Here is a 13,001-nt window from a genome sequence, read left to right on the forward strand (position 1 = left end):
AGACCAAAACCCTGGTTAATTTCCCCCATGTGACGTGATTGACATCTCGTGATTGTGGAGTCAGTTGCTGACTTTATGGGACGATGAGTCCTTGTATTGCTGAGTCGAAGGTGATTTGCAAATGTTCTGAGACTCATGAATTGAACATGTTTGCTGAGACAAAAGTACATTTTCGAATAAAATGTTGATAGCTAAAATGAACAAATATTGTTCTGAGTCGTTGAATATTGATAGTTGAACCAATATCCTTTGATCTGAGCAAATATTGCTCATCTGAGCATATGTTACTCATTTGATGAATTGTTGAATATTAATAGTTGAACCAATATTCTTTGGTGTGAGAAGATGTTGCTCGTTTGAGGAATCATTGGTAACAGGACCAAGATAAATTTAAAACACTGGCAGCTGAACCGAGTATAATTAATTAGGGTGTTGATCATGGGATCAACATAAAATTATTAGCGTTTGAATCTGGAATTATGAACCTTGGATTCGAAATCCTAATTTTGATCAATTGCTGAATTGATGATAAATTGATGATTTATTGAAAATCATTCATGAAATGAAGGGGGAACGGCTACATGGGATGGTGAATCGACCATGTAGCGCCCAAATGCTCAAGTGAGCAAAATACCAAAGTCTCTTGAAGACTAGTTGGTGAAAGGATGATTAAATGTTGGTTTAATCATTTATTAAAATAATGCTCATATGAGCGTTAGGTAGTAAAACCTGATTATGGAGAGATGAGGGACCGACCAAGGGGTCATGGGACCGGCTCTTGATGGTCGTGGGACCATCTGATGGTCGTTTGAGCAAACTCCCAGTTGTTTGGGAAGAGTTTGGACCCAATATGAGCAATTGAGCAAATTAGGTCAAAATTATTAAAACATGTGGGACCGGCTATTTGCAAGCCCTAGGGCCGACCTTGGTCGGTCAAGGAGACATGCCCGCGTCACCATAATGTTCGTGTCTCAGTCTTGAGATTTTCGATATTTTTCGGTCTGCGTTTGAGCAACATTTTGAGAAAATATGAAGAAATCCGGATTTTTGCTGAAACCAGGAAAACTTCATGAGATGAAGGAATAAATAATAAAATAATGAAGGAATCATGAAGTGTGGGACCGGATATGGCCAAGGCATGGCCGTCCGGCCAAAAAGCCCGGTCCCAAGGCATTTTTCCTAATTCTATAATATTTTTCATGATTTTAGGAAAATATCATAAAATCAAGGAGTTTGTTGAAACCAAGGAATTTGTTGAAACCAAGGAGTTTCCATTAGATGAGGGAAACATAAAAATAATAATAATAAAATAAAGGGCGTGTGGGACCGACTAGGGCATGACCGGATGGCTAGGGCCCGGTCCCACGAGTTTCCCTAATTTTATATTATTTTCATGACTTGAGGGAAATTTCATGAATTCAAGGAGTTTGCTGAAACTAGGGATTTTCCTTGAAGTGAAGGAGTTTCCATGGATGAGGGAAACAAATAATTTAAAAGAATGAGACAAGAGCGTGTGGGACCGGCCACGGCTAGAGCATGGATTGTCGGCCAATAAGCCCGGTCCCGTGCGTTTTCTCCCTAATTTTACATAATTTTCATGAGTTTAGGGAAATATCATGAAATCATGGAATTTTCATGGGATGGGAGAAATAACAAAATAATAAGGAACCATGATGTGTGGGACCGGCCACGGCTAGGGCATGGCCAGCCGGCCGGCTAGTGAGTCCTGTCCCACGACACCTTTCCTAATTATTTTATTTCTTTGATGCGAGGAAACACCATGAGACTGGGGAGTTTCCTTGAAACGAAGGAGATTTGCTCGAATGAAGAGATTTTCATGAGATCAGGGAAAAATAACAAAGTATGATAAAATATAGAATTGGGCGTGGGACTGGCCACGACGTGATTGGCTGGTTGGTGAGCCCAGTCCCCTAGCGCCTTTGCTAATATTTTATAATTATTTTTTCTTCCTATTTTGCATAGGTTCATCGTTCCTTCGTGTTTTGGAATGCTCATTTGCTCATTCAGTTGCTCGTTTGTGCATTATTGCTGAGTACACTCGCACCATTTTGGTCGGGGCTTACTCGATAGCTGCTCAGATGCCCGTATGTTGAATATTTATCACTAACCCGTGGAATTCTGCTGGGAAGAACCACGAATTGAAGTGACGAAATATTACGAAGAATTGTAGAATATTGCTGAATATTCAGTTAATGATTAAAGATAATTAATTGATGGCTCTATACTAGCAGGCATGCTGTCTAGGAGCATTAATTATCTGAGAGTGGAGTAACATGAGCTTGTTGAAGCATCATATTTCCTTTATATAGTCAGGGAAAATCTTGTTGCATCCTGAAGACGTTATTGCTCTATACTAGCAGGAAAATTGTCTAGGATCCGTCCAATCTTTCGATTCTATATAGAAGTAATTACTGAAATTGCTCGGTATTCATGAGATGTGTCGTTGCCTCGGCTGAGAGACTACACATCTACATATACTCTAAGAGACAGTATTCTCAGTCAGAGATTCTTGTGGCATGAGCTTTCATGCTTCAAGGAGAGACATGATCCTCAATACTCATATGATTGTTGGATCAGGAGCATGCATAATTATGGTTTTACGATTTTAACCCTTGTCGAAAATCCACCATCTACATTAAGTCCCCTGGTTAGTGAGGGACAGTCATGTTCCTCAGTCAGCACTGAATGGTGATTTCCAGTTACGAACGAAAATAAGTAAGTGAACTTAGTCATAAGATAAGACGTTACCATATTTTCGATTGCGTGAGCAAACCATGGCTTGAACGAAGATCCCAGTGGCATGATAGAGCGTTGAGTCTAAATTGATGTAGGCCCGCTGATTTGATGATGGAACCTTGGTTGATTTAGGATTCATGGGTCCGGGCCCAAGAAAAGAAATCCTTGTTTTAGAAACAAACAAAATAGACCTCAGTCTGTTAGTTTAAAGAACAAACAAAATAGACCTCAGTCTGATGATATAAAATTTTATCTATGAGCTTTCACGAAAACCAAAATTTTATTTTATTTTTAAATATGTGAGATTTCACAAAGTGGAATAAACTCTCGTTTCAAAGGTGGATACTCGTACGAAAGAAAAGTTTTTTTTTTAATAGACGTGCGTTTATTAGTAATAAAATTTTGTTTATGAGCTTTCATGAAATTTTTTTATCTTCGAGCTTTCAGAAATATTTGAAAATATACTCTCGCTTCAAAGACAGATGCTCGTGCGAGGGAGCAAAAAAATATATAGATATATTTTTCAAATTTATGTGAGTTTCACGTTAAATTTTATATATTTTGTAAAATCATGTTTTGATTTTGAACAACTGTTGAAAGTAGACCATTATACATGGTGAAATAATGTCTGTATGTGAGTTGTCACAATTGTAGAATGGACATCTGTCTAGTTTTTGAAAAACCAGTGAATGTTAAAATTCACGTGGGTTGTTCACGGTTTTATGAAAATCAAGTCCTGATTTTGAATAATGAATTTTGCTCGTCTTTGCGGGTTTGAGGGAACGAGCAAGTTTTCGAAATTCTGGCGTTATAATCACTACATCTAGTGAAATTGTAAATAGGTCAGAGTTTGATTTTTACCATTTTTTTACGCGTTTGTTATTGGTATATCCATGACTCCATGTCTTTCGCCTCAGATAGTGGTGACTTCTGGTTACAACCACTCTTCTGGCCCTTCCGGGGAACGCTCCGGAAATATCAAGTTAAAGATGAAGAATTTTGCAGATCTTCATGCCGAGTTGAATCAACCTTTCAGAGACGCTGGAAATCTGATGCATTGTATGTCTCTCGATCATCTGGGAGTCGTCCGTGATGGAATCAACGCTTTCTTAGCCTTAGCGGATGCAGAAGAGAAGCAAGGACGAGATGAGTTATTACTGAAAAGGAAAGCTGGAGATGAAAGGCTTGCATCTTATCAGCAAAACGCCGCGGAATTTAGTAAATGAGACTAGTGGCTGAAGATGAAGTCTGATATCGCGTGGAAGGCGTAGATGAATGAAGAATTTCGTCATAATTTGTCATCAGAAAATTCAGAAGTCAGGTCTTCATTGAAAATGCTGTAGAATCTTCGTCTGATGTTGGATTTTCGTGATCTACCCATGTTTCTTCATCCTCAGAAAATTTCCAAGCTTTTTGTAAAGAAGATTTTTGGCTTTTGAGCATGTTTAAGGGCCGAAATTGACGAAACAATAAACTTCTAAGAGACTTTCAGAAAATTTTCAGCTGGTATATAGCCCAATGTTTTGGCCACATCTTTTTGATTGTTTCTCCAATTGCTATGAATTTTGGATATGTTGTAGAGGGAATCCATACGAAGAGAATGGTATATGACCCATTGCTAGATTCTTCACCAATTTCTTCCAGCTCGCTGCTTTGTGCGTGACAGTGTAAAATCATCTCAGGCGAACTTGTTGTAAAACACTCATGTTGTGTCTTTAGACCATTCGCTTGTGTATGGAACGGTTGGTGAAGGATTTTAATGTCATTGATTCATTTGAGATCAGGACCCCATGATTGATACATGAGCATGGTGCTTGCAGTGCCATCTTTTTTCTGTCAGTCGTAGAAACATCACTTCTGAAACCCTGGTCACGGGACCATAACCGGGGTTGCTCTCAAGAGGGGGTGATGTAATGACCATGGTTGCATGTCATGGTGGTAGCATTCCTTTTATGATGAATGATTAGCACATGAGAGTCTGGTGTCACGGGTCTCGGACTGTGAAACCGATCATCATGATCAGTGGACTGTCAGTTCCCAGTATTTTTTTAAATCTCTCCTTTTCGTTTTCTCTTCTTCTGGCAAGACTTGGATAGAGCACCCAGGTAGAAAAATTGATGTAAATACCTAGGTGGTCGAAGTTTAAGGTACCTTGATGAAGGACTTAGTGGAAATACCTGGTGGACACCGATCGACTGTGGAAGTTATGAATCTCGTCTAAGTATTGCTGCTTACATATTGTATGCTCTGGAGGCTGCAGGAACCTCATACAACGTCCGAATTTGATGCTTGACCCCAACATTTGAAGCTCAAAGACTGAATTATATCATGAAACAAGAATCACTCAATTTGGAGTTGTATAGGTTAGCCAATGAAGCGTGCACATTTGTAATTTGTAATCCCGTACAAATTTTTCAGATTTCGTAGACTTGATGGTAAAGGCCATATCTTTCAGCTCGTATATATGATTGATGCTCCCTTTTTGATATGTTGTATAAGAGACATTGATAAACATCTTTCATTCAGGAATAATTGTCTCATTCCTCACCCATTGGTATGTTTTTCTAAACCCATGGCATGAAGTGTGTTGTATCTCATTTGTAGAGGTGTTGAGAACATCTTGTAGAAGACTTGGAATTGTGCCTGCCCATAGTGCAAGCTTCGGAAAGACTTTCATGTGAACATATTTCATGTCTACACACCTTGATATGAATCATTATATCTTGGAGAAGTCCGCTTCGTCGAGCAATACTTCAGATAATGGTTAAGTGATGAAGCCCTGTCATGAGGATGTTGCTCTTGAGACCGTTGTTGATGCTAGATCACGATTGAAATTTCTCCAGAAATTCTTGTTGATGCTGAGACCATGAACGGAGTTCCTCAACATATCCTTGTTGATGTCGATACTATGGTTGGAGTTGCTCCAGAAACCGAAAAATGCTAGAACCATGATTATCGATATAGGCTTTGCTCCTTCATCCAGTGAGCCTTTTACATTCACGAACTAGTTGGTGAGTTGAGCATTCCTAAGATGAAGATGTTCCAGGAATTCAACCAAAATTCTCCTGAATATAACTTTACTGTGAATTTGCTTCGTCCGGTAATCAATGTTGTTGTGGCAGATAACAACGGCAGTCTCCATTCTGGATGTGAGGAGAAAAAGTTCCTTGGTCGTGCAAGGCTTGTGATGTAGAGAGGTTACATTGATGAAGTTTCATGGAATCACATCAGATTGCAAATTCCAATAATATCAAGTCCCCAGTGTATGTTGAAGGAGTTTTTTCCATCCATGGATGAATGATGTTGCATCTGCTTCAGAAGTCTTATCATGGGATAATAAAGAATTAGCGATTGTAATTTAGTACACTTTGATTGCGCTGGTGTTGAATCAGTATGTCATCGTTGAGATATTTGTGCTGAAGTTAGATGTGCCGTTATAGGAGGTGTACTCTTTGATTGGGAGTACAATTTGAAGGCTTCTTGAGCGTTGAAGCGTCATATCCCTTGAGCATATCTTAGGTTTGATCCTTTGGATCCCAACTATCTTCTGTTGATTCAGCATTCCTTTAGTCGCGGTAGTGGGATTCAACACTTGTGCAGTCATCAGAGCTTTCTGATTTTGTGGCACACATGCCTGCAAGGCTATGGATAAATGCCCAAACTGTTCTTTGTCGTGCTTGAACATCATCTCAGTAATGAATGTCTCAGTGAGATGCTCGATTCGGAGAAATGTCAGATTCAACCACTTGGTAAAATATTGCTGAAGTGAGATTACCCACTTATAGCGTCTTGCAATAGCAGAGATGCTAGCAGAATTGAGTCCCCATGCTAGAATAGCATGTGAGGAAATAAATGACATAGACATGGGAGGAACGAGACTTGCCTGAGTTTAGGACCTTTTTATGAATGTCTATGCATCTTTTGCAGGTTCTTGTTTCAACCTCGTCAAAGTTCAAAATTCCTCCAAGTGCTCTAATGATGGAACGTCCGCCAAATCTTCTGGATCAGAACTTTCTTCGTTGGAGAGATGTGTAGCCAAAGGCGCTTTGTAAGTACCCATATTTTCAGCGTGGGTCCACGCTCGTCTGATAGACATGTCATATCCTGGATCTTCCTGATTATGTGAAACTTGGTTTCTGTCCAGGTTGAACTTATGTTCACTTTGAGAGTGATGTAGCCATAGGTATTTCCAAGCGTTCCTTCAAGGTGTATGATTGAGATGGGATCATGAGTAGCTTCTTGTCAAGTGATGCCTGTGGATCCGATGGTTTTCAGTGAAATGTTGTTGATGGCGGTGCCAACATCGATCAACGTTGTTCCAAATTCATTTCTTCTGAGATTGACTGTGGTAAGCAATCCCCAGTCGTACATCTCTTGGTCTGTGGCTAGAGGCTCAAGAAGTATTTCCGGAATGGACTTCTTGACACGATGTGGTTCAGTGCTGTTAACATGTCTCTCCTTTGCACCTTCGACAGATAGAGCAATTCACGCTCGTCCAAGGATTGGGTTGCCTCTTTGATAGGTTGTTCAGAGAGTGTAAAGGTTCTGATTGGGAGAGGATTATTGTGTACTCCTTCAGTCCCCAGTTGAAGCTATTGTGGATCAATCTGGAATTCTCCATTTCTTCTTCAGTTGGATCTTTCATGATGAATGACAATTTGATTGCACCATCTTGAACCCAGACTTCCAGTAACTCGATCACTCCTTCATGAGAAGAGAGAAGTTTGAGTCTGTCCGATCATTTCCCGGTTCATTGATGTTGGGTCAAGGTTTGTGCATTTGGTTATCTTTCTTTCATGCTTTCAGAGGAGCTGGAGAAGCGTGCTTGCGTTGTGGATCAGCTTTCCATTTGCTCCCTTCTACAACAACATTTGCGGAAGGTTAGAGGTTGTACCGTTTGTTGATCAAAGTATGTTACCTCGAGTTTCTCGTGGTTCTTCAGCCTTTTTATCTTTTGTTCTTTCCAGTAAAGCGGGTGCAGTAGTTGCCGATCTCTTCGCCGCTTCATGAAGCTCTGAGAAGGTCTGGAAACGAAGATTTTCCAATAAACCTCTGTAGACCGGGATCTTGCCGTTGATACACAAGTCTACCAGTTGTTGCTCCGTGACGTTTGGATCATGACAGTCCAGGGCCTGGACTCTGAATCTTTTCACATAGTCATTGGGGTGTTCATTGCTCCTCTGAAACATTCTTCCAAGATCAGAGAGAGTAATTTGCTCTGACACAAATAAGTACTTTCTATAGATGGCATTAATCATTTCTCCCCAATTGTTGATAGTTCCTGGTGCGATGTTGTTGTACCAGGTGTATGCTCTGCCTTTCAAGGATTTTGAAAATTCTTTGAGGCGAACAACATGGTCATGTTCATGTTGACCCAAGGCTTCCAGGAACCGAGAAACATGTTCCCGAGCATTGCATGTTCCGCCATACAAAGTGAAGGTTTGAGAGGTATAACCTTTTGGAGGAGGAATCCTTTGCATAGCAGCAGGGTACAGAGGTTGGTGACGATGGACATGTGATGTCTTGCATTTTCCACGGTTCTCCAACAGGTGATCTAAATCTTCCCGAGTAATTAAATTCGATGATTCCTTTGCTGATGGATCGTCTGCAGCTTTGCGGACTTCGCTGTCATCCACTGTATGAATTGGAATTACTTCTGGATCAGCATATCTGAGGATGTTTCCTTTTCTTTTCCCTTTTCTTGAGTCTTCTCTGACATCTTGTCAGTGAGAGTTTTGAGATAATTGCACGGCTTCTTCTGTGTTGCAGCCACGTCAGTATGATTCTTGACAAGAGTCTCTTGCACATTCGTGAGATCAGCTATGGTAGGTGGGTTTTATATGATTTCCTCAGGGAAACGACCAAACAGGAGATGTGCTCCAGTATCGGTCTGATGAGAAGTGATGCCACCGCCATTGTTGGAAGCAGGAATGGTTTCTAGAATATCATCATTAGTGTCGTTGCTAGTGTTAGGATCTGCGATCGTGCGTGACCTAAGATCAACCATCTTGTGAAAGCTTTGAGATTGCAACCGAGAGATTAATCTCCCACTGTGGTCGCCAATCTGTAGATGGGGAAAAACGATTTGCTGGTTTTTACGGAATTGAGGAGATGACCGTGCGGAGACTCCTTGAACCGAGTAAATGCTCAACCTCACACAGATGCACTGCAAGAAGGGAGCGCTTTAAGTTCGAGAGATCAATCTGTAGTACTCCGGCCTAAACTAAAACAACGGCCGTTCCAGAGTCAATTCGGTCACAAGAGAGGATGGGATGATTTGTAGGAGGGAAGCTGAGAAATGTGTGAGATCAATGGTGATCGATTTGTGTATTCTGCGTGAGAAAGTTCTGAATGATTGAATTTTACTCAGTTGAGAGTGATTGCTCATACAATGAGTTTGTGTATACGAAAGATTGTTGTGTGAACTTGTCGAGAAATTCTTTTCTGTTTCAATCATGATTCGGAGACTTATTTATATTGCTGGAATTGTAAACACCTTGATCCCATGAAGTGTGATAGTTGTTGAAGTCAAAGAGTGGGGAAGTGGGAAATCGTGTCAAAACCAGTTGCTCATCGTGCGGAGACTTGGTTGATTTTTCATCCACTACTTTGCTAACTCCTTCAACTGATTGCACAACTTGCTCACATTCTCATCCTGTGTATGAACACACATGCCGTAGACAGTTAGACCAAAACCTTAGTTAATTTCCCCCATGTGACGTGATTGACATCTCGTGATTGTGGAGTCGGTTGCTGACTTTATGGGACGATGAGTCCTTGTATTTCTGAGTCGAACGTGATTTGCAAATGTTCTGAGACTCATGAATTAAACATGTCTGCTGAGACAAAAGTACATTGTCGAATAAATGTTGATAGCTAAAATGAACAAATATTGTTCTGAGTCGTTGAATATTGATAGTTGAACCAATATCCCTTGATTTGAGCAAATATTGCTCATCTGAGCATATGTTGCTCATTTGATGAATTGTTGAATATTAATAGTTGAACCAATATTCTTTGGTGTGAGCAGATGTTTCTCATTTGAACAAATGTTGCTCGTTTGAGGAATCATTGGTAACAGGACCAAGATAAATTTAAAATACTGGCAGCTGAACCGAGTATGATTCATTAGGGTGTTGATCATGGGATCAACATAAAATTATTAGCGTCTGAGTCTGGAATTATGAACCTTGGATTCGAAACCCTAATTTTGATCAACTGCTGAATTGATGATAAATTGATGATTTATTGAAAATCATTCATGAAATGAAGGAGGGACCGGATACATGGGATGATGAATCGACCATGTAGCGCCCATATGCTCAAGTGATAAAAATACCAAAGTCTCTTGAAGACCAGTTGGTGAAAGGATGATTAAATGTTCGCTTAATCATTTATTAAAATAATGCCCATGTGAGCGTTAGGCAGTAAAACCTGATTATGGAGAGATGAGGGACCGACCAAGGGGTCATAGGACCGTCTCTTGGTGGTTTTGGGACCAGCTGATGGTGGTTTGAGCAAACTCCCAGTTGTTTGGGAAGAGTTTGGACCCAATATGAGCAATTGAGCAAATTAGGTCAAAATTATTAAAAATGTGGGACCGGCTATTTGCAAGCCCTAGGGCCGACCTTGGTCGGTCAAGGAGACATGCCCGCGTCACCATAATGTTCGTGTCTCATTCTTGAGAGTTTCGATATTTTTCGGTCTGCGTTTGAGCAACATTTTGAGAAAATATGAAGAAATTCGGATTTTTGCTGAAACCAGGAAAACTTCATGAGATGAAGGAATAAATAATAAAATAATGAAGGAATCATGAAATGTGGGACCGTCTATGGCCAAGACATGGCCGGACAGCCAAAGAGCCCGGTCCCAAGGCACTTTTCCTAATTCTATAATATTTTTCATGATTTTAGGGAAATATCATAAAATCAAGGAGTTTGTGTTGAAACCAAAGAGTTTCCATGAGATGAGAGAAACATAAAAATAATAATAATAAAATAAGGGGCGTGTGGGACCGGCAAGGGCATGACCAGCCGGCTAGGTCCCGGTCCCACGAGTTTCTCTAATTTTATATTATTTTCATGACTTGAGGGAAATTTCATGAATTCAAGGAGTTTGCTGAAACTAGGGAGTTTCCTTGAAGTGAAGGAGTTTCCATGGGATGAGATAAACAAATAATATTAAAATAATGAGACAAGAGTGTGTGGGACTGGCCACGGCTAGAGCATGGCCGGCCGGCTAATAAGCCCGGTCCCACGCGTTCTCCCTAATTTTACATAATTTTCATGAGTTTAGGAAAATATCATGAAATCAGGGAATTTTCATGGGATTAGAGAAATAACAAAATAATAAGGAACCATGAGGTGTGGTACCGGCCACGGCTAGGGCATGGTCGGCCGGCTAGTGAGCCCGGTCCCACGATACTTTTCCTAATTATTTTATTTCTTTGATGCGAGGAAACACCATGAGACTGGGGAGTTTCCTTGAAACGAAGGAGATTTGCTCGAATGAAGAGATTTTCATGAGATCAGGGAAAAATAACAAAGTATGATAAAATATAGAATTGGGTGTGGGACTAGCCACGGCATGACTGGCCGGTTGGTGGGCCCAGTCCCCTAACGCCTTTGTTAATATTTTTTTATTATTTTTTTCTTCCTATTTTGCATAGGTTCATCGTTCCTTCGTGTTTTGGATTGCTAGTTTGCGTATTCAGGTGCTCGTTTGTGCATTATTGTTGAGTACACTCGCACCATTTTGGCCGGGGCTTACTCGATAGCTGCTCAGATGCCCGTATGTTGAATATTTGTCGCTAACCCGTGAAATTCGGCTGGGAAGAACCACAAATTGAAGTGACAAATTATTACGAAGAATCGTACAATATTGCTGAATATTCAGTTAACGATTAGAGATAATTAATTGATGGCTCTATACTAGAAGGCATGCTGTCTATGAGCATTAATTATCTGAAAGTGGAGTAACATGAGCTTGTTGAAGCGTCATATTTCCTTTATATAGTTAGGGAAAATATTGTTGCATCCTAAAGACGTTATTGCTCTATACTAGCAGGCAAGATGTCTAGGATCCATCCAATCTTTCGATTCTATATAGAAGTAATTATTGAAATTGCTCAGTATTCATGAGATGTGCCATTGCCTGAGCTGAGAGACTACACATCTACATATACTCTGAGAGATAGTATTCTCCGTCAGAGATTCTTGTGGCATGAGCTTTCATGGTTAAAGGAGAGACATGAGCCTCAATACTCATCTGATTGCTGGATCAGGAGCATGCATAATTATGGTTTTACGATTTTAACGCTTGTCGAAAATCCACCATCTACAGCGTCCAGAAATGAATGTGCCTCTGAATATTAAGGGATTTCGTAATTGAGGATTTAACATTATCCCTAAACACCCTATTACATCTCTCCATCCATATAAACCAACATTTTGTTGCTGCAGATTCTACAGAAATGCCTTGAGAATCTCCATTCATCCAAGAGCTGAAATGTTCCTTAAAGAGGCGTCTAAATGAACTAAAAGAAGAGAAGGACAGGAAGGCAACATCCAAATAGATTTAGAAAAATGACATTTAAAGAATAGATGTTCCATTGACTCATCCTATGTTTCACAGAAAATACATCTTGAAGAGGCTTTTCTAGTGTATCTTGACGGAGTATAGGTAACATGTAAAGCATCATTCAAATATTTCCAAATGAATAGTTTGATCCTTTGATAAACCTTTAGGTTCCATAACTTTTTTCAAAAAAAATTTTAGAATGCTCATAACTCCCTAACGATATAGAAGGATCATTAAGTTTAGCATACATGGACTTAACCGTGAATTTACCATCCCTAGTTAACTTCCATCTTATCCTATCTTTATGTAACAAATTATCAGTATTGCAAAATAAGTTGATATCCAAAATTTTAGAGATAATAAAAGGAGTAAAACAAGACTGAAGAGCATTTAAATTCCCCTTATTGTTGCAATCAATTAAGTCCGCGACAAGTGTTAGATTGGTGATAATGGGCAAACCCATTTCAGACTGATTTTTATCAAGACCAGGTATCCAGTTATTTCCATCACCTACTTCCTATATGATGTTTTATTTTATGAGAACCAGGCCTTTACTAATGTATTTCCACATCCACGAACTAGAATTAGACACTTTGGCAACCTGAGCAGAAGATTTCTTAAAGTACTTGGGTTTTAACATAGAAGTCATTAACGAGTTAGGGTTT

The sequence above is a fragment of the Papaver somniferum genome, chromosome 11, assembly GCF_003573695.1.
Source record: "Papaver somniferum cultivar HN1 chromosome 11, ASM357369v1, whole genome shotgun sequence".
NCBI lineage: Eukaryota > Viridiplantae > Streptophyta > Magnoliopsida > Ranunculales > Papaveraceae > Papaver > Papaver somniferum.